The sequence below is a fragment of the Cheilinus undulatus genome, linkage group 20 (assembly GCF_018320785.1).
Source record: "Cheilinus undulatus linkage group 20, ASM1832078v1, whole genome shotgun sequence".
In the NCBI taxonomy this organism is placed as follows: domain Eukaryota; kingdom Metazoa; phylum Chordata; class Actinopteri; order Labriformes; family Labridae; genus Cheilinus; species Cheilinus undulatus.
Genome location: NC_054884.1, coordinates 32,257,157 through 32,278,440, shown reverse-complemented (window position 1 = coordinate 32,278,440; position 21,284 = coordinate 32,257,157). Strand labels below are relative to the sequence as shown.

Genomic DNA, 21,284 nt, shown 5'->3' with positions numbered 1-21,284 from the left:
AAAATGTTTTCTAAAACACTGGTTCTCAACTGGTCTGATCAGGAACCACCACAGCTTTCTTAAAGCAATTTGCAACCCAAATTTTCCTAAAATTTTCAGTCATAACCGAATGTTAATGAATGAAAAATGGGGCAGTCTTAAGTCCAGTTGGAACAAAAGATCTGATGGGACAAAGAGACAGAGACTTATCCTTCAAAATAAAAGCACATGACTGATGATGTATTGAAGGAAATTATCATTTTAATGTCATTCTGAGTTTTAATAAGGAAAACAGGAAAGCAGTTTTTGTGCAAACCATTCTGGAAGAAAATGACACTTGAGTATTTCCAAACAACAGATTTCTGCTGCTGCTGCTGCAAAAAGAACTTTTCAGGTTAAAGAAATATTTTGTGATTTGAAAATGGCTGTGTGACATACCGAGATTTAATCTAAATTTAGATTTATTGCACAGCCTTATAAAATTGTAAGGAAAGTAACAGATGGCCTTGTAATTCATTATTCAAACACAGGTAAAAACAGTCTTCAATACTGAAAGGTGAAACAATTTAACAAATGAACAAATAATGCACTTCACTGTTCATATCATGATGTCTCTTCTAAATCATAAATATTTTCAAAACAGAAGAAGAGCTATTGTTTTGATCATTTTATCTCTAGCAGCCACATTTCTATCCTCATTCATCATGATAACTTATCATTCAGTCACCACCATACTGATATAAAACATTTTGGCAAATTGCAGGGGCTTTTTCTTTAACCCAGTGCTTTAGAGCTCATGAAACCATTTTAGTAGAATCTACATGTTTGTAACCTTGCAGAGCAGATGGATTAGCTATCTCTGTCATCAGGCAAAGCTCCACTCTGCATCATGTGTGCTGAACCAAAAACAGGTTTGGCCAATCAGAGTTGTTTGAGGAGAGCAAGGCAATAGCTACAGGCGGTGTTCTCTTGAACTGTAGTGGTACTTTTCCACTACGGCTTTTGGCCATGCCGAGCCAAACCAAGCCGTAGTGCTGATTTGAATTTCCATTACCAGTTTGATCACACCGAGCCACACCGAGCCGCGCTCAAAGCAGGCCAGCCCCACCTTCAAGTGCACCACGCTGACGTCGAGCGCTTTGCGGGGTCCGATTTGCGAGGGGGATTTTACCCTCTCTGCTACTGATAACCCCTCCATGATCAATTTTCAATTACCAGGAGACTGTTCTTTAACATATATGCAGGAAAGTTCTCTCCTTTGATCTGATTGCAGATAGAGAGAGAGCGAGAGAGCGAGAGGGAGAGAGAGGGACGGGGAGAGAGAATTGTTAAAAGAGCAACTTGCATCGCTGTCGGTCTACAGTTTGATTTTTGCTTTAGAACGATGTAAAGCCATTCAGATCAGACAGTGTAGAGAAATCAAGGAGGGCTCAAAACACGGCATCATCAGCTCTAGACACGCCCTCAAACGAGTAGCTCGATTGTGGTGGAAAAGCAAATCCCCTGCTGCGCTTGGGTGCAGTGCCGAGTCAAGCAGAGCCAAGCCATGTAATGGAAAAGCCTCATAAGACAGTAGCAATGGATGCCACCAGCATAGCATTTCGTTTGGATGTAGCTTTGATATAGCGGCATTATTTATCAGAATTGGGCCACATTTCTTTATTGAAACAAGAGCAAAGAGCCACGCTGAAAGATCCTCTTTGCAAAGATGATGTTTTTGCTCTTCTCCCATCCAGCCTCACAAGCACCTTTTTTTGTTGTCGGGTGAGTAGCAGTATTAGTATGGGATTCTTGAGCTTGAGCAAATCTTTTTCCTGTACTTTTGGCCATCCTCCACTATCGTCATAGATTGGCAGCCAAATGAAGTAATATCAAGGCAGCTGGAAACTTTTTTATTTATTTTTGTGTTGTTTTTGTATATGAACCAAATACTTTCACTTCACCCATGTTACCATATGGGTTTCATGTGTTTTAGTCAGTCTTGTGCTACTTTTTTAGTCTGCATGTTTGTATTGCAATGAAAACAATATTATTTATTAGGAAGCTTTCTTCCCAAAATTGCATCACGTATATGAGGCATGCTGAGAACATGTGCACGAAACGAGCAGTTTTACGTACGGGCCTCTTGATCTTCATCCTTATGCTTCATCAAAAATTTCCTTTGGCTATGTCCCTTTTATTATGCCCGCTATAGGCATTAACATTTAAAAATAAACATCTCTGTGGGTTGTATGAGACTTATAAAACCATAAAGCTGTATTATGGAAGGGTCAGGCCTATGAAAACGTAAACATTGGCTGTTCTAGTTCCCAGTTACAGTCAAACAGTGTTTTGTTTCCCTCTGTTCAGGTCGGGTTGCCATTGTCCTTGTTCTCCTCTTTCACAACATCTGCTGTCACTGTTAGCAGATTAACAGGGACTTTTCCATCCGTCATGAAGGCTACGCATTGTTACTGCGCGCTATAATAGGTTCAACACAAGACAAATGGGTTACCAGCACGTCACCTACTGAATGCTTGAACGTTGACCCCGCTGCTGCCAAAGCTTTGTAAAGGGATCCGTGGGCAGGCGTGAGCTTGTCAATGAAACACTATGTGCTCTGTCATAAATAAATAGCTCTACTGTTCCTCTGTGCACGGAGGGAGATGGGCCTGAGCTCTGTGATGTGGAGTGCCATTAATGGGTTAACTTCATTATAATTTGCCAGAGATTTCTGAGAACATAGTAGACACGTTGTTGATAACACAGCTGCCTCCTTTGGCTTTGTGTGCGAAAACAGGGTGTGACGATGAGCGTAGGAGTGAAAGAGAAAGGGATTTTATGAAAAGTAGCATTGTGTAGAGTCTGAGAGAGCTTTTCAATTATTCTCTTTGTATTAAAACATCCAATAAACACAAAATCATCGTTTAGATTCAAGGAAAGAGGAGACAAATTTGATCATCCTAAGCTGGCTGTGTTGTCACCTACTGTTTCTGAACTTTAATCTCAAACTACTGCAGGTGACCTTGGATGTTAATGCAGTCATCTTTTAGCCAATGAAGAATCAGTTTATTGCAAGTTAAGGTAGAATGAATTAGATTTTTTCCATAAGGCTTTAACTATTCACCATTTTGTGCTGATATTCTATAAATTGACGACTTTATTTTCTCATCATTTGTCAGCAGGGTGTGCTCAGGTTCCATCATTATGTCTATATCTGATCATTATCTCATTATTAAGCTCCATCTAAGCTGAAGACTCAGCAGGTTTTTATTACATTTGCACTCTTCCACTGTCCCATTCAAAGGTTATCTGAAGTATTGGGATTTTTCAACATGGAGAAAACGTGACTTTGGCCTCTAAGTGCGATACATGCCTTTTTGGGTTTCTTTCAATCCTTTTAGAGTGTCTGCAGTCAGGTCAGTGTATGAGTAAAACTCATTTTGTGGCTGGAAGAAGGGAAATATTTTATATCATTAAAAGTGTTTGCAAGTATGTAGAAGGGATGCATGCAGTTAGCCAGCTTAAAGTCAAGTTAAAGTGCTATCTCTCAGTTGGCACTAGAACTACATTATCCAGCAAGTTCATTTCCATTTTTACTGTTAAAACTAGAATTACTTGTAGGTTAAACTAGTTCTTAATATCTTCTGTCATTTCAGGCCAGCAATCCTGTAGCAAACAAAACTGTAACAAAGCTGTTCTAGCTGTCACTGTAACGGCTTCTGCCATGCTGCCATAATGCTCTTTTATTTAAAAAACAATGTGTGCAGGATTCCTGCACATCCTTGAAAAAGTCTTTAATAGTCTTAAATTGTGATTTTGACTTAAAATCTGTCTTAAAGTTTTAAAAGTCTCATTTTTACCGGTGAGAGGTCTTAAATTTTAGAAGTCACCTTGTCCTTGTCCAATTTTTGTTCCACAGCAAACCTTACATGATTTTAATCAACTTCCTCCCCACACTGAGGCATGAATATTCTCCATAATTCAGGGGATTTAGTGATGGATGTTTTAAATTTCCTGAGGAGGACCCTAGAGCCCTCTCTGATGTTATCTGACTCACTGTGATTTAATAAACTCAGTACTGCAGTGAAACACTAGTCCAGTTCTCTATCTTAGCTATGGGTCACTCACTAAAAAATCTTTTCAGCCCACCTTCATTTTAACAGGTCTTCTCTGACAAATAGCATTATTTTGCTCTATGATAATTAAATTGTTTAGAATCAGCATAATACATCTGTAGACATGCTTTGTGATGAGTATCAATATACTGTATATTGATAGAATACAGGCGTAAAATGTGCCATCAAATTTATTTATGACCAGATAATGCATTTTGCCCTATACCGTTTGATATTTCATAAACAGTTCATTAAATCAGAAAATTAAGCCCTGGTCCAGTGTATCCAGAAATCTCATTCCTTCTACTTTGGACTGGGCAAAAAGTGGTATTCATTGTTCTCAGTTCAGGTCTTAAAAAATCTTACATTTGATTTTTAAAAGCGTTTAGGAGCTCAAAATAATTTGCCTTGGAATATTCTAAATATTTTACTTCTATCAGAGTAAACTGATCCCCTAGCAACAGTAAATGATTGAAAATGGATAAAAGACATTTAGTGTTAAATATGCTAGTATGGATTTAATCTTTAGAGTCCTTGAAAAGTCACCCAAGTTCCAGGCTCCCTAGAAAAACTTCTGTAAGGAATTTGATGGCATTGATGGCATCATTGGAATGGTACAATGGCTGGCTTCAAGATGAAAACAGTTACAGGCTACTGTTAAAAAAGTTATTTGACATTGAATAACCTGTGTTGCTACTTGCCGTATATGAAAATGCCGTCTGGGAGGGTTAACGTGCAGCCCTTTACTCTGACATCTCGCAATTAGGGCATGCCCATAGGATTCTGTTTGTGGGGTAAATGGAGCACACCCTACCTTCTTGTAGAGCACAGTGTCCGAGCTGTCTGCCCCACCCACCAAAACAGCTCTCACTTTAATTTAAGTGAGGAGCACAGGGAGCCACGGCTTGTACTTTGTTTAGTCTGAAAAGCAAACAGAGCTAAAGAAAATGACAAAAAAGGCAACAGTTAGTTAAGATCAAAAACAAAATAATTTGCAAAATTTGTTCAAGTTTTTGGCTGCCCTTCAAGGCAACATGATTATTTAATCATTTGAAATCCACACAAAGAGTACTATATATAATAATCATGATTGCAGTATAAATAAAAAATAATCTTGAGTAGGATTTCTGCGGTAGTAGAGCAGCCTGAATTCCCCCTTGTGGGTTCTTCCCCTTCTTTTATATAGCAAGTGACAATGAGACTGGTCATTTCTTAAGTATTTTTAGAAGAAGCAATCTGATTGTCTGGGAAGATTTGCCAGAATTTAACCAACCCCTTCATAGCCCATTTATTAGAGACACTATCTAAATACCAGTAGCCTAAAAAAAACAAACGAGCTACCAGATATAGATTTTGTGCTGCAGGAAAACAGTGTGCTTATCATTTTCAGAGACATACTTAGATGCATCTACAGAAGACTCAGGGGTGATTTATACAGGCGTATAACATATTCAGAAATGACAGAAACAAACATGGAGGCGGTAAACCTATATAAGCAGGGCTGTAATATTCAATACCTCAAGGAAATCTGCACAATGCTACAGAAAGTCAGTGATTGTCTCTGGCTTTAAGCTTGAAAATGGGATCCCTCACAGTTCCCTTTAAACCCATACGTTTGTCTGCCTTTATGCTCATTATTGGGCCAGCCTGCCTCCTCTATTACTGTTAAAAACAATGCGTAGTTACCTTTCTTAATGTTCCTTTTCCTATGATATATCAAACCTTAAGAATGTACAAATTCCAATTTTGACTCCTAGCTATCTTCAGAGTTGCTGCGTCACTCATCTACATCATAAATAATAAAGCTTTAAGGATAGAAATAGCCACTCAGACCTTAAGATGTCAGCCCGAACACTGATCTCTACCTTTAAACTTCATTTTTCTTTTTAAATTGAGTTTTTGACAAGATGTGTGCAATAGCATCCAGAGTAGTTCAGATTTATAAGTTTGGATCAAACACAAGTACCCTGGAAGTCAGAGTTATTTTGATTGACTTTTATACATTAAAATATTTAAGCTGTTTGAATTGAAAATGGTTAAATATGTTGCCAAATATTTGCTAATAAAAGGCCACAAGTGCATAATACAAAGACTGTACCTCCCAGGCTTGTACTTTTAGATTTTTGGACACAACAATGTGCGTGAATGTTTCCAAAGGAGCAAAACACACTGAATACGCTTTACTAAACAAACTGAATGCAGTGCCCACAAGCAACAAATTGGATTATATGAATCAAAGCTAAGTGAAGTGGTCCTTGCTCTGCATACTGTCACTCTGCAGCCCTGTAATGCTACGTGGCACAGCATGCAGGCTATTTTTAAGACTCCTTTTAGCCAAACTATTGTAAGATGGTTTTACGCATGCCATGTACACTTGTAAAATTCAAAAAGGGAAGTGCACACACATGAAAAAGATGCACTGTTTTCTCCATTTGACCAAATGTGAGAATGCTGACCACATTGTTTGCAGCTGCATGGGTTTGTCCTCTGCAGATGAAAAGCTTCAACTTTGCTGTGGGATCTACAGCACTGCATTAAGACTTTGTGTAACACAAAGCCAGTATCTGTGTATAAATGCTGAATATTCTTCCTGAGATTGCCTCCAAATCGCATTAAAAACCTCTTAAGAATTTCCCAGTATTCCCTCCAGATATGACAAAATAAATGGCTAAGCTGATGGAGTCCATACACCGCTCATGACCAGTTTCAGTGAGTGGTTTTCTTCAAACAGTTTTTAAGGTAGAGGAGCGGTATACTGCTTAGCCTCCAGTCACTAAAATATGTCCTTGTTCTGGCATGAGAGTTCATTGTGTTAGCAGTCAGAACATAGAGTCCCCTTCTGAGTCTGTCTAAAAATACACCAAACCACCTCTGCCCCAAACGACACACCAAGGGGCACATATAAAGAGAAGCTGCACGAGGCGAGATGAATAAACATGCAGCAGTGAGCAAAGCTAAATGCATTTTCTCTGCAGTGCGCTCTGCACGAGTGAAACTAACTAAGCTAGTAATTCAGGCAACTGTTGGAGCCTGGGAGATAAGAGCTTGGTGCAGCTTGTGTTACAGTATTATCTCTTGAATAATAATGGAAGAAGGAATTGAAGGCCTGCTTTTTTCGCATGGGATTCACTGTCTTATTTACTCTTTCAAAACCGTGTTTTCATGAAGACTAATAAACAGGTTCTATCAGGTAGAGCGATCCTCTTCCTGCCTTTCTTTTTGTATTCTTTATGTATCTCAGTCTTGCATCCCTCAACAGTTTTGTAGACAGAGGCAGGGCTTAAATCCTGAATATGATGCTGTCTTTATTTGGCACTCCATCAAACAAAACCTCCTCTATGTTGAAGACAGTTGCCGTTATGTATTCCTCGTCTGGGAGTGGTTTTCCCACGTTCTGTAATATACTTTATAGTTGCCCTCTGTAGCCTGAGGTACACAGAGTTTTACTTTGACATTGTCCTTCTGATTAACTCAGCTTTATCGGCCTTTGAAGTCTCATGCATAGTTTCAAAGTGACACTTAACACTTCATTTTCACAGCTAAATGCACTCACGGCTCTGTCTCCCCTTGCACAGCTCCCAAGAACCAATCCTGCCGACTCTGCCTGCCATGTAGAATGTGCGATAAGCTCACTATTAGCCACCAAATCAGATGCAAGTGTCTGCTTCTTCTGCTATCTGTGTTGACCTTTTTAAAATTTTCATCCCTGCAAAAAAAAAACAGAAAAAACTTCCAAACTAGCAACCAGCAGTTGTACAACACCAAGTCTGGAGATAAGACTGTGCAAATTGGCTGAAATTGCTGCCTCTATTCTCATTTCTCATTGTCAAAATGTCAGTAAAATTGTTTTAGACTTGTGACCAAGAAGAGACACCCAGTATTGGATAAAGAAGCCAATGCTGAACTATAATCGTGATTCCTTGAGTGTCAAATTGGTGGTTGGAATGAGAATTATTCGCCATTTAAACTATTATATTTGTGTGCTTGTTCGTCATTTCAGTCCTACAATCCTGGTCGAATTCTCTGTCCAAAGTGAAACATAGATGCTTGCCACTGGCAGCCACTGTTGCTGTGGTGAATCACAACTGCCTTGCTATCGTAATGCTCCTTAATCTGATGCAGATAGCATGGATTGTAGGAACAGATAGTTAAGCATATTTGATCTAGATGAGTTATATGTAGATGGTGTCAAATTATACTCACACATAACTGAAGCAATGACTGATGACATTCAGCAGAGGAATGTGGATTTTAACATGCAAAGAAGACTAGAGGGTAGTTTTAGCACAGCAGAACAAACGTAGTAAAAAGGAAACACATTTTTTTGAAGGCCTTGCTAAACTAGTCTTTATTAAATTGAAACTTCTAAAATAGTTTTGTCTTTATTAACTTAGAATCAGTCCTTTATTCATACATAGGGAGGATCCCCTCCTGCAGCTCTGCCAGTGTTAGCTGCACGCTGCAAACCAACTTCACATAAAATACCCACTGTCCCTTTGGCTCCATGCTTAATAAACTAAATTTGCATTGGTTTCACCTGTTTGGCTTTTTTAGCTGACTAATGGCAAGTAAAGTTTGGCCTTAAGAAAAGTAAGAATTATGCATTATTAAAGGACTATTTTAGTATACTTGGAGTTGAGTCGTATGAGGAATGTAGCAGTAGTGGTATTAGCCTCCAGTGATTTTAGTGAGCACTGCTCCTTTATGGACTTGCTTGTTGTACCGGCTAGGGAGCTAGGCTATACAGCGTAACAGATGGGTACAGTTTCTCTGTGGAATTTAGCCAGATTTTGGTAAAAACAACAAACACAAAACAGTGCGGCCTCAAGCATACGCACCAGTGAAAACTTTGTAGGCTTTTTATTTTTTACCCAAAAAGCCTTTGTTTTTTTGTTTGCAGTGCAAGAGTAAGCAAGGGCAGCCAACGCCTGCATTGCAAAATTGTGACAAAAACACAGAGGACTTCACAAAACATAGTTTTGTGGCCCATTTTTACCAAAACTTGCTAAATTCCGTAGAGAAACTGTACCCATCTGTTATGCTGTATAGCCTAGCTTCCTGGCACACGGTACAATCAGCAATGCTTGCTGAAATCACTGGAGGCTAATGCCACTACTACTGCTACATACCTCATATGACTTAACTTCAAAAATACTGGAATATCTCTTTAAAGGGATGGCTGACATGTCTGCGAGCTGCTGCTGTGGTAAATTAAACTGATTTGACATGATTTGGAAAGGCACACAGCTGACAATGAATGTCAGAGCAGAAACCAAGCCATGAGTTCAAAGGAACTGGCTGAAGAGATCAGAGGCAGGATTGTTTCAAGGCACAGACCAGGGGAAGGCTACAAAAAATGACTGCTGCACTGAAGGTTCCCAAAGGCACAGTGACCTAAATTATACTCAAATGGAAGAAGTTTGGCAGGACCAGGACTCTTCCAAGAGCTGGTCGCCCAACCAAACTGAGCAATCACAGGAGATGAGCCTTAGTAAGATAGGTGACCAAGAACCTGATAGTCACTCTGACAGAGCTGCAGGGATCCTGTATTGAGATGGGACAGAGTTACAGAAAGACAGAAATCACTGCAGTCCTCCACTGATATGGGTTTGTAGCAGAGTGGCTAGATGGAAGCCTATCCTCATAGCAAAACACATGAAAGCTTGCTTAGGTTTTTGTGTGGAGAAATGCAGGCTCTTAGGAGAGTTTGGAACCTGAGCTAAATTTCAAGTGTTGCTGCAAATGATGGTAAATGGTGGCAAGTGGAATCATTTAAACTGCAACACATCTATACTTAGATAGTCCGAAGGATCACCGATGTTTCTTCTTGTTATACCATCATATACGTCTTTCTTACATGCATCTGTAAATGGATTTTCTTTCTCACGATGGAGTATGTCATACTTTTCTAAGGAAAGCTGAAATTTTGTCTTTATGTTCTGTTATGCCAAGTGGACAGTTATGCTCATCCTCTCTCCACAGTGATTACTTTATGCCTTTGAACAATGTGTTTTCCCAAAAAAAAAAAGAATTAAATGGAGCCTACTTGTTTGATCTGGTGGCTTATTAGCCATCTTCGAAGGAGTTAAACAACAACGAGTACCAAGCAGCCTTTCTCCAAGGTCAGGGTCATCCGGCTTCACAGTGGGTGACAGGAAGCCAGAGGGACTGCCATCTCTAAATGCCTAATGAGCCTCTAATTGATATCCAGCTGAAAACCCCACAGAGTGTTAATGCCAGTTCCAAGGAAACTATATTAGATTCCCTCATCATTTAGCTAACGAGACATAAGAGGCCCAGAAGCATACATTTTTAACGTGGAGTCACTGAGGTTATGAGAGCTAATGACACTGTGGTCTGTAAGTGAAACTGTCAGTGTTTTTACTACGTGAGGACAGACATAAAAAACACCCACCAGTGAAAGCAGTATAAAATTAACTCACAGTAAAATGGGCAATTGAAGATTTTACATATTCTCCAGCTGCATGTCTGGGATCTAGACTCAACGAAAAAAACTTCACAATCATGCAGTATTAAGGAATGAGTGGTATTCCCATCAGCTCCCACTCTTTTATGACTTGTAACTGCTGTAATGAGATGGATTTTAAGAAAGACGCTAATCTTAGGGAATGCTTTAAACCGGCTGCCTTGCCCGTATCCCATTCTCCACGCTTTGAAGGCTCCAGCCCTTCTGCCAGGATGGCTTTCAGACTGTATTAGCTTAAACGTTTCATTCATCTCGATCAACGCAGACTGAGAAAAAACAAGTGCTGAAATGACAGCTGTGGCTGTGAAGACACTTTCCATGCTTTGAACGTACACATGACAAGCTAAAGTTAAGGGGTTTATTGTTTGAATTTGATCACTTTTCATTCAGTCTGCTTGGATAATGCCTCGACACATTGTCATTCAAACCGATACCTGCCTTTTGGAGCGGCGACACCTGCCAGGCTGCAGCTCAGATGTTCTATTTTCGTTTCTTGTGATAAAAATGGTGAGCACATTTGGGGTTGGTTTCTGAAAGTATAAGTAGGTGTTGGAAGCTCTTGTGTTGTTCAGACGGCTTATACTGATATTTTTACCCTCACAACTCAGTCCAAAATGGCTGTGTTTGAATTGTGCTTTGTGATGAGGGTGCCTTTTAGCTTCTCTCTGCTGGATGCCCACCAATGACATTGGCATTTCTCCTCTTGCAGTCTAGAATGAAAGGGATACTGCACTTCAAAGAGGTGGAAACAGGTGATAGAGGTTGTTGCATTGAGTGGGGGTTGAAGGCCAGACTGTCACATTGGAAATGCCTTTGGATATTGACAGCAGCTGAGGAGCACTTGCATGTCCATTAAAGGGGAAATGGGTTGTGTCTGGTGATGTGTAGCTTTGCCATAGATTGTATATCAGAAAGAGATAAAGCCACTACAGCTGCATCTGTTTGTTTACATACCAACATGGCAGCGGTTTGCCATTTTGGCCATTGACATCTTTATTCTTAAAGGGATACTTCAACATTTTGGCAAATTTGCCCATTACGCAAATTAATCATGGAACATTATGAGATGGAGATGTTTTAAAGTTAAATGCAAAGCCGGAACTACCCTCCAGACATGGCTGCTGCACTGTGTCACTCCGCCCAGTGGTTCACTCAAGACATAGTTCCGAGTATTTGCTTCATGTGTCGTAATGTTACATATATATATATATATATATATACGTTATTATTTCATAGCGTGGTGAATGTGCAGGTCACAACTTGCCCACGAGAGCATTTTGGAGTTGTTTGATTGTGTATTTGGTGAGTTTGATGAGGGAAAGCAAAAATTCCGTCTGCTAACATAGGGTTAGCGGTGCAGCTGGTTTAACAGTCCCCCCAGATCTAGAAACAGCTTGCACTATCAACTAAAGGAAACAAACCTATTACTAAGACTATAGGAAATATGGCAATGGGCGAATTTGCCAAAATGTTGAAGTATCCCTTTAAGAGCTAGAAACGATCATATGGTAATAAAATGGTCAAATTCAGCCATCTGGATAAGCTGTGGTGACACCTAGTGCACTGATTTTTAAACTTTGCCATGTCAAGTACTCTGATATAGAACAAGGGATCTAACTTAACACACCTGATTGACTGTGTCATATATCCATTGCATGGATGTATTTCATATTCGTCTGTGAAAATGCCTATAGAAAACATTTGGGAAAGGCTTTTCAAAAAATTCTCCAAAGCTGATTGGCTGAATGTTCTGTCTGTCCTTTCATTACAGCCAATCAGACAAAAAGACAAAAAGAGGTTGTACTTACAAGCAACTCCAGTGCACAAACCTTTGCTGGAGAGGCAAATGTCGCCAAAGCTTGTGAACAGTAGAGCTTCATGTGGATAAAACTTGTGCCGAGGCCGGTTGGGAGAGCGAAAATATCCTGTCTGATAAAACTGACGCTTTTCTACAGCTAAATCCAAGCTAATCGCTTCAGCGGTAGCGGACATTGCATATCCTGGCTTACTTTACAGCTCAACCCTGCTCATAATGATCACAAACTCTTGCCTGAGAAGGTTGGAAGAAGAGAAAAAACATCATTTCCTACTTGAAAGCTTTTAGTATGGCTCTTGTTTTAATAAAGAAATGTGGTCCAGTTCTAGTAAAACTGCCACAGTGGCTACACCTGAGCTAATGGTTCCATCAACAGCCATTGTACATACTGGCTCACGCTACAACCCCCCATCCCACCCCCACTTAGATCGTAAACTAATGCCAAAGCAGGTCAGTAAAACTGTAACTATGCAATAGCTACATCTGAGCTAACCAGGCAGCCATTGCTAACAACCCACAGTACAACTTAACCCCACTATTAGCTACTGCCTTGTTCTACTCAAATGATGCTCACTGGTCTGAAACATTTTTGGTTCGTCACAAAAATAAACAAAGGTGGCCGGTGAAGAGTGAAGCATGAAGACACTGACACCCTCTCAGATTGCTCCCATTGTTCTGTCAGTGGTGTGAGAATGTGGTGTGAATTGGAAAATGTGGCCCGCAGTGTAAAAAGAGTTATGAATGGTAGAGACGTGCTGTACAGGCTTTTCTCTCTGTTTGTTAATTCACATCATTGCATCCAGTAAACTTTCCCCTGTAAAAAAATTGTCTTTGCAGATGAGTCATGTTCAGTATGGTCTTCTGATTTTTTTTAATTTTTCAATTTCAGGAGGAACTGGTAGACTTTTTTTTTTTTTTTTTTTTTTTAGCAGACATTTCTGATACATCAGTGGGACCCATAGCCCCCCCCCCCCCCCCCCCCCCATTGCCCTCTGTTGACCTCCTAAAACACTCACATTGATTCAGTTAAACAGGGGTCAGTTATAAAAGTTCTCCTCTGTGTGATAAGATATCTTACAGTTAAACAATAAACTTCACCTTGAAAGAACAGGCGCATTGAATTGACAGTTAACACTGAACAATGGAGATAAAGTTTTTAGATAATAAATATAAAACAGTAAAACTACAGTGGCACAAACGGCTGAACCTGATAAAGGGTGGCTTTAAAATTGGGAATTTTTCAAACTGTAAATCAAGTGAATTTTCTATGACATGTCTATTACATGTCAAATGTACAGACATGAAAGAGGCTAGGATTTGAGAAGGCAACTCCTGTAAATGGAGAGACATTTATGAGATTCTGTTGGGATAGGAGAAACTCCATCCTGGGTGACTAATTTGAAATCTGTCAAATGAACGGTGTTGGTTTAGGTTGATTGGTTTTGAATTGGTTTGCTTGGTAAGGGTCACGTCTATCACCACCAGCCCTTGTCCTCCTTGCAGGTTTACAATCACATGAAGGAAACAGAAAGCTCCAGCAGCACTTGTAGCTCAAAACACAACGTTATTAGACCAACGTGTTTTAGCTCAGAGTCTTCATTAGGGGCAGCTTAACGGCCGCATGCCGGTACTGAAAGGAGTAGCTCAGTCTAAGAATGCTGTCAGTTTTCAGGCCCTTGGGACATCCATAGCACAGCCAGGGGCTCGTGCCAACCCTAGTACCTGCCTGGACAGTACCTTAGGCCAGTGGTTCCCCACCGTTTCGAAGTCAAGCTGAGCCCTCCAAGACCTATTACAAAAAACTTACAGCTTCATATGTTGCCAAAAATCAACATCCCTTTAATTGTTTCAATGTTAAACCCCTAAGGAAGTAGCTCTCCACAGGTTTTTCTTACCAAAAAACATTGTTTAAACTGTTTATTAAGTGTTTTGTTATGATTTTACTCAATATTTGCCAATCTAATTTTGATAGCCTCCAAACCGACAAAGAATCGTTGGGACAATGTGAATCAGAATCAGCAGAGGGTTAGCAACTTTTACTTAGCATGAATCTTAGCAGTTGTTGACCCTGCTATGTTATTTTATGTGGCTCTCTACTTCATGGCTGAGTTGCTGTTGTTCCTAAACACTTCAACTTTCTAACACTATCATTTACAGTTTAGTGTGGAATATCTATTATGGATGAAATTTCACGAACTGTCCTACTGCAGAGGTGGCATCCATCACAGTACCGTGCTTGAAGTCACTGAGATCTTCAGAATGACACATTTAGTATCACAAATGTTTGCAAATACAGATTGCATGGCTAGGTGCTTGATTTTAGAGGTCTGTAGCAACAGGTCTGATTGAAACACCTGAATTCAATATTAAAAATACTTTTGTCCATGTAGTGTTCCTGCTAATTCCGAGGCATTGGTGCTTCCCTAATTGGATTGGGTGGTTATCCAGAATCGAATCTGACGTTTTTCATAATGAACCAGGGTCGATCGCACACATCTATAGTTGAGACTTACACATGTTTTTCTGGAAACCTCCCTCCCTCCTTTGATTTGTTCTTGGTTTATCGTGTACATTACAAAAATTAAGGAAAAAAATAATTAAAGATATATTAAGGATATACCTGTTCTTGTTTATTGCTAGAGCACACTGTAGTTCACTTCCTGAGACAGAGACTTTATTTATGTAGTGGTAATAACACTCTTCATTAGTGTAATTCAAACTGTTAAAGGAGACACCTTGTTAGCCACAGATGCAGCTTTGCTCTTTCTCTTTCTGTCCTGTCTCAACAAATGTAACCTCACTTAATAGTGAAAATCATGTTAGGTGAGTTCTCTTTCATTTTATGTAAGTAATTGCTCTGCAGTGCCCTGTGTTTTATTTTCCAGACCTTTGGCTAAGAGAAAATATGGTCAAGGGAGATTTCAGACACCCTGTTGCCAGCGAGGAGTCTGCTCTAAATGGACCAATTTGTCTGAGTACCTATTCCTCAAACTGGCAGAAAGAGTCTGAGACAGAGAGGTGGTTTCTTCATGATGAGAGGAAGAAATATAATCAGTGTAAAAAGGCAAACATGAACTGCCAGACTTTACACAGAGGCATTTGTATTGCATAAAAGCTTAAACAGTGAAAGCCTCAGAGATGGAGATGAGAGGGAACACTTAAATGCTGTATTTATCAGTGGAATAGGGACTTGGAGTTTTGGTCTTGTAATTTGTCTGATTTTATTTCTGGCCTTTTCAGTTAATAACACAGAAACCCAGTGGACAAAGAAGATTTATGCATTCTGCCTGGTGATTTCCTCCCCTTTATTTCTCACTGCGTCTGGTTTATCGTTGTAAACCAGACGAAGAACACTGGGACTTGTTTTGCTCTCATTTCTCTTCTAATCATCGTCTGCAGGGGGGACAGCTGCCCGGCCTTCGTGACCCTCCGAGCTTAAAGTGACAAGTGGAGTCGACCTTGGGAAATTCTCCGTGTCTGCCTGTTGCCAGATTTCTTTGACCCCAGAGCCATTAGCACATTAGCTCTCCTCTCCAGTAAAGAGATTGTGACATACACGCACATGAAATCAAGCAAAGCCAAACCTTTTCAGACGTGTTTTGTCTGAATAGATCAAGAAAATGATCCAAGAGAATCCAAAAATAGACAGAAGTAGTGTTTGATGCATGTAACGGCTGCACATTAAAGGATTATTGTACTTAAAATCCAAACAGCCAAATGTTACTGATAACATAGAAGGTACGATCCAAGCCTGCAAAACCAAAAAGTTCAATATGGACTCAATGTAATTTTAACCGAGAATTATGGAGATATTACTTTCTGTCTCCTTCCTGTTATTACTGCTGTAACTTGTTTAGACTCCCATTGGTTGCCTTGGCTTAATTAATGTGTTGGCAACTGAGTGCAAAATTCAGATTAAGTCTTCTAAAGTGTTCCCTGCAGTGAGCATTGTACAAACTATAATTAGAAAATGAAAAAAGTACAAAGTCCATGTGACACCCTTGAGAAAACTTGATTATTGTGTTGCTGTTTTTCTGAAGACCGTCTTTTGTGCACAGATGACATTCTGCCTCCCTTCAAATCTGCAGTACGCCTCAGTCCTCCTTTATAAATGCGAGGGAATAAACTGCAGTGACACTGGAGGATGTAGCAGAGGGAGTGTTGACGTTCGGTTGGAAGACTCTTTGAAGCTTAAATGACTTAGTGGAATTACACTGGGAGATGTTTTTACAGTGTTGACTCCTTAGGAGTCATTTGTTGAACAAATACTGGAGTATTACAACTCAGAACTTAATTTTAAAGCAAGAAAAACAATCTGCAAAAGTGTTAGCTAATTTATTCTCAGTAGAAAACCATTCTGTTTAATTAAGGGCTCATACTTGATTAAAATAAGGGTCTTGTCGCTGATGCAGCTTTCACTAATCAATTATTTTAATGATCATTTTAGAGACAACCACCAATATAGCGCTTTAAAATACCAATACCTGTCTTAGAAATTCTTCCAAAACTCAAAAAATTAATGCAGTGATGTTATGTAAGTATGCCGATCTGTCCATGCATCCTGCACAAATATTTATCAGTCCAGAACACTCAACTATCATTTTTTGTTGCTCTAAAACACAACAAATCTCAACAAGTCTCCCACCAAGGAAATATTGTGGCAGCTGCTAGCAAGTCCTGCCTCAGAGGGGCAAAAAAACGAGCTAATATCAGGTAATTAATCATGTGCCACAGCAAACAACAACAGCGCCGTGTTAGACAAGGATGTATTATAGTCAGGGTCAGGCTGAATGAAGCAGTTTCATGTTTTAAAATCCACAAAATCAATCTTTTTTCAGTAGATTAATGTGCTAAGCTCCAGATCAAGTCATGTTAGTGGAAGAAATTTTGAAATCAGAATTGAAATTGGTAAGGAGAAATTGTATCAACACTAAGGATGGGATTTAAAAGTTATTTCAGTGCTTGAGTACTTGTTAGTTATATTCTACTATGAAAAAACATGGACAAGGTCCTGCTAGAGGCCTACTATGTTTTCTGTGGTGTGCTGCTCATCAGTGCTTCAGATCCCACTTCTGTATTAAATAAAAAAAGATGATAATATAAATGTAGGTTTAAATGTATGTTATCAGTCGTGCAAATGTAAAGAAAACATTATCTGGCGCTCTATAGTATAAAGGAGATGGCTCAAACAGCCATTGCTGTCAAGTCCACAAACCAAAACATACTACTTTGAGATAAAATAGTCAACAATTACATATGAATTCATAGAGAGATTCCTCCATGTGTCTGTAGTAACAGTCACTTTATAAGCACTCTGCTCTTGTACATCTTTCCCACTCTTGTGGTGTGCTCCATCGTGATCCAGCTGTGATGACTCTTTTTTATTAAAACTTACTGTGGGCATATCTACTCGACTGGGTTCAAAAATTCACTTCTCTGATTCAGATCAATTCTCATTTTTAATTACAACATCGATTTATAAAATCCAGAGTTCGATCTTTGTATGTAGGGCTACTCTGTTTCCTGGCGGCTCTTCACCCTACCAGTCTTGGACTTATTTTGCTCATACAGCTTTACCTGCATTTGCCTCTAAAACCCTTTAAACTCTTATTTGAGGTTCAAATCTTATGACCAATCATTTTATTTTGGATATCAATACGAGAGTTGCACTTTTTCAAACTTTTTTTTCCTCTGGCAGCTCTATAACACCAAAGCAAAATAGGTTTTGTAACTGAAACATCCCTACATGAATCGATATTGAATCGAATTATGAATCAGATCAGGACCATGAGAATCGTAATCAAATTGATTCAGGTAATCAGTGATAATACCCAGCCCTGATATCTACAGTCTATTAAGACTGAGTCTACTGTGAGTCTATTAAGACTCAGCACAGGTATTTAATAGCAGCACATTTATTGCATGGCATTCTCAAACTGTTTGAGAGTGTCAGAGGAAATTGCATGGGCAATTTCCAGCTCAGTTGAACTTCTAATGGGAGCTGCTGCACGAGACATTTTTCACCTCAATTAGAAATCTTGTGACGTTTCTGTCTTGTCACACCCCTTCTTCTTAGTTCTAAATGAATTCATTCATCTGGGCAAAAGCAGGAAGTGCAGTATTATGTAACAAAATTATCTGACGTATGTAGACTAAAAGTCTGTGTGAAGTGTACAAGTAATGAAACATTGCTCAAATAATGACAGCCACGTTGATAGGTCAAATACTCCATGACTTGTACTCATTCCTAATCTGAATGTCTCTATACATTGATTGTTTAGGTACAAATGAAGGACATTTAAATGGCTAGAATCTCATGAAAGACCTTGTTAGAGTTCAAATATTGCAAAGGACTAAATTAAAAATTGGTTCAACCCAAATTTAAAGTCAGACTAGTTGATAAGCTGCCAGTTAAGAACGTTATTTAGTTTGATTCAACCCTCATTTCACACAGCTAATCACTGGATCACAGTGTTTGTGGGTAAACAGTATCCAAGTGTGGCTAACAATAGCAGTACTAGAACGGCCAGCCTTTAGTCCTTTGGACAATGTCAGTATGCTTTTGGTGGTCACACATCGATCCAGATTAGTAGTTACATGCCAGTTTAACTTGACACATACAACTTTGTCTCTTTTTTCTAGATCAGTCCATACATGGGGCTTGTTTACAACAGGCTAGTACAGCAGAATCAGCTCCAGCCCTGGCTAGTGGCAGGTTGCTTTGGTTCGATTAAGACACAAAATTTGCCTTGCATTTTTATGAACCTTATTGAGATAAAAAATAGTTTGTTTGACATGTGATTCTGACTTGTGAGAGAACTGGGTTTTAATTGTAAATCACAAGCATCTCCTTAGTAATTCATAGTCAAACAAAATGTTTCAATTTTTAAATCCCTGCTTTTCCCCCTTCCTTTAGCATACCACATCACTTCAGTCACCTCCCATACAGAACCTTCAGTCCCTGCTGGCCCCCATCCTTAACCCTTCTCCTAATGACATAATGACACATTTGGTCAGAGTGCTTTGGGACTCAGTGGCTGCGCATCATGACTCTGAAAGCAGCACTCTATCAGATCCACCCCCTGAAGAGGGTGACAACTGTCTACTGTCCCAGCCTGCCCTTTCACAACAAGCCCTTGTGGAGACCCCAAACAGTGCTGTTTGCATCACCAGCCACTGTTTGTGCTCTCTGTTGGAAAAGATCATCAGCAGAGTGAACAGTGGCCGACCACTGCATAGACTTAATACACCACTGAGCCTAATGTCAAATTGCTTCTGCTGTGTGTCAATACGAGGCTCTTTCGGCCGGCTGCTTGCCTTGAGTTAATTTTCGTTGTCACTGTGGTTGCCTTTGTAGAGATCCGCTGGGTGTCCCCTCTGGAGAGGGATCTGGACTGTGGTTCAGCCCAGCGAAATGTAGCGCCTCACTGCCCTCAAAGCCGCATTTGGAGACGTGCCTGCTGTCTACTCATGGTGAGTCATCTCTCAAGTTTCACAGCACTTAAACTTGTGTTTATAGCCGGGACCTGTTTACACCTATCGCTTCATAGTGTGAAGTAACACTCACAGAACAAAGGGATACACTCTAAACTCTGTTTTTGGCAGATAATCAGGAAAGTAGAATCAATGTTTATTCAGTAGAAGTAGGTTTTATGAAAAGGGGAATTAAAAACTTCAGGTAAGGATAAAGTATACATTGTGTGGATGCCTGACTCAGGCTGGATAAGGCATTTTGTCTTACATTTCACTGAAGCATTTTTGGGCCTTGAAGTTGGTAAATCATGCCATGTGCTCGGGTAAACTACCTGGATTCGTCTGTGTATCCACAGAAATGTTTGCAGAAACTGCAGAAGCTGACCCCTTGCATGCCAGTAGAAATGGACCAGAATTTTCCATTATTCTATCATTTGCTGTTTTATAAACATTTTTGAGCTTGAACTTGTGTATTATCCAACACTTGTGCACAGATCTGATGCTCCAAAAAGTTAATTTACAAGATAACTCCCTTTAGAGAGTTTCTACATCACTACATCAAATACTGAGGAGAGTTATATTAGTATTTTTGGTGACCAAAAAATATTCCAACACTTCTGCATCTCATTGCACATCTGTTTTTATTGTCCAAAAGGCATGTAGCATACTTCATAACGTTTAATGACCTGGCTCCCCCATCTAACAGAGTGTAGTGTATGGCCTGTTAACTATAATTCTATAGCCCTATAAGGAGAATAACATACATGACAACCTTTGCAGCTCTTTATTATGCAAACAATCTGACAATAACCTGGGAAAAGGGAGTTGAGTGAAAACAATACAACATGATTTCATCCAAAGATTCAACATATTATCAGAATCAAAATCAGCTTTATTGGCCAAGTATGCTTATGCGACAAGGAATTTGACTCTGGTTAGCTTTCCCCTGAATGTACAGTAATTAAACATTGAGTACAAAAAATAAAGAAATAAGATTTCATGTACAAGCTCTTGTTAGGTATTTTTTTTAGTTTGTTCAAGTCTGTGTGCATTGATATCATGTTCAAAAGATGTACAAAGGGTGCAAGACGCTGACTAGACATGATCAGAAGTATAGAATATGCAAGAATGTGGGCAGATTTACATAAGGTAGATAAGATAATTTAAAGTAGTTTACATTTATCAGTGCAACTATGCATATGAGGTGAGGCATTTTACCACAGTGAGCTTTCTTACAGTATCCACAGTAAAGCAGTAAGAGACAATGCAGGATATTTAACATCAAGCGAGGCTAAGGTGCTTGGTAAATTAAAGTGTTAACCTGCAAAGAAGCTCAAAGACTGACAGTGTGAGTAGTGCTGTGAACCAGCTTAATGTTGCTGCTGAAATCCTGTGCCCCCCCCCCACACATGTGCCTAAGAAAAGCGGAGCC

The 21,284-nt window shown here is 39.6% G+C and overlaps 1 protein-coding gene across 5 annotated transcripts in view; it reads left to right on the top strand.

Annotated features, from left to right (window-relative positions):
- The window catches only part of tanc2b (tetratricopeptide repeat, ankyrin repeat and coiled-coil containing 2b), a 312,489-nt gene that overhangs the window by 15,594 nt on the left and 275,611 nt on the right, over positions 1–21,284 (top strand). For all 5 annotated transcript variants that reach the window (XM_041815330.1, XM_041815329.1, XM_041815328.1 and 2 more), the window contains exon 2: positions 19,737–19,852. The gene's annotated coding sequence lies outside the window, so the exon portion shown is untranslated. The remainder of the gene's footprint in view (positions 1–19,736; positions 19,853–21,284) is intronic.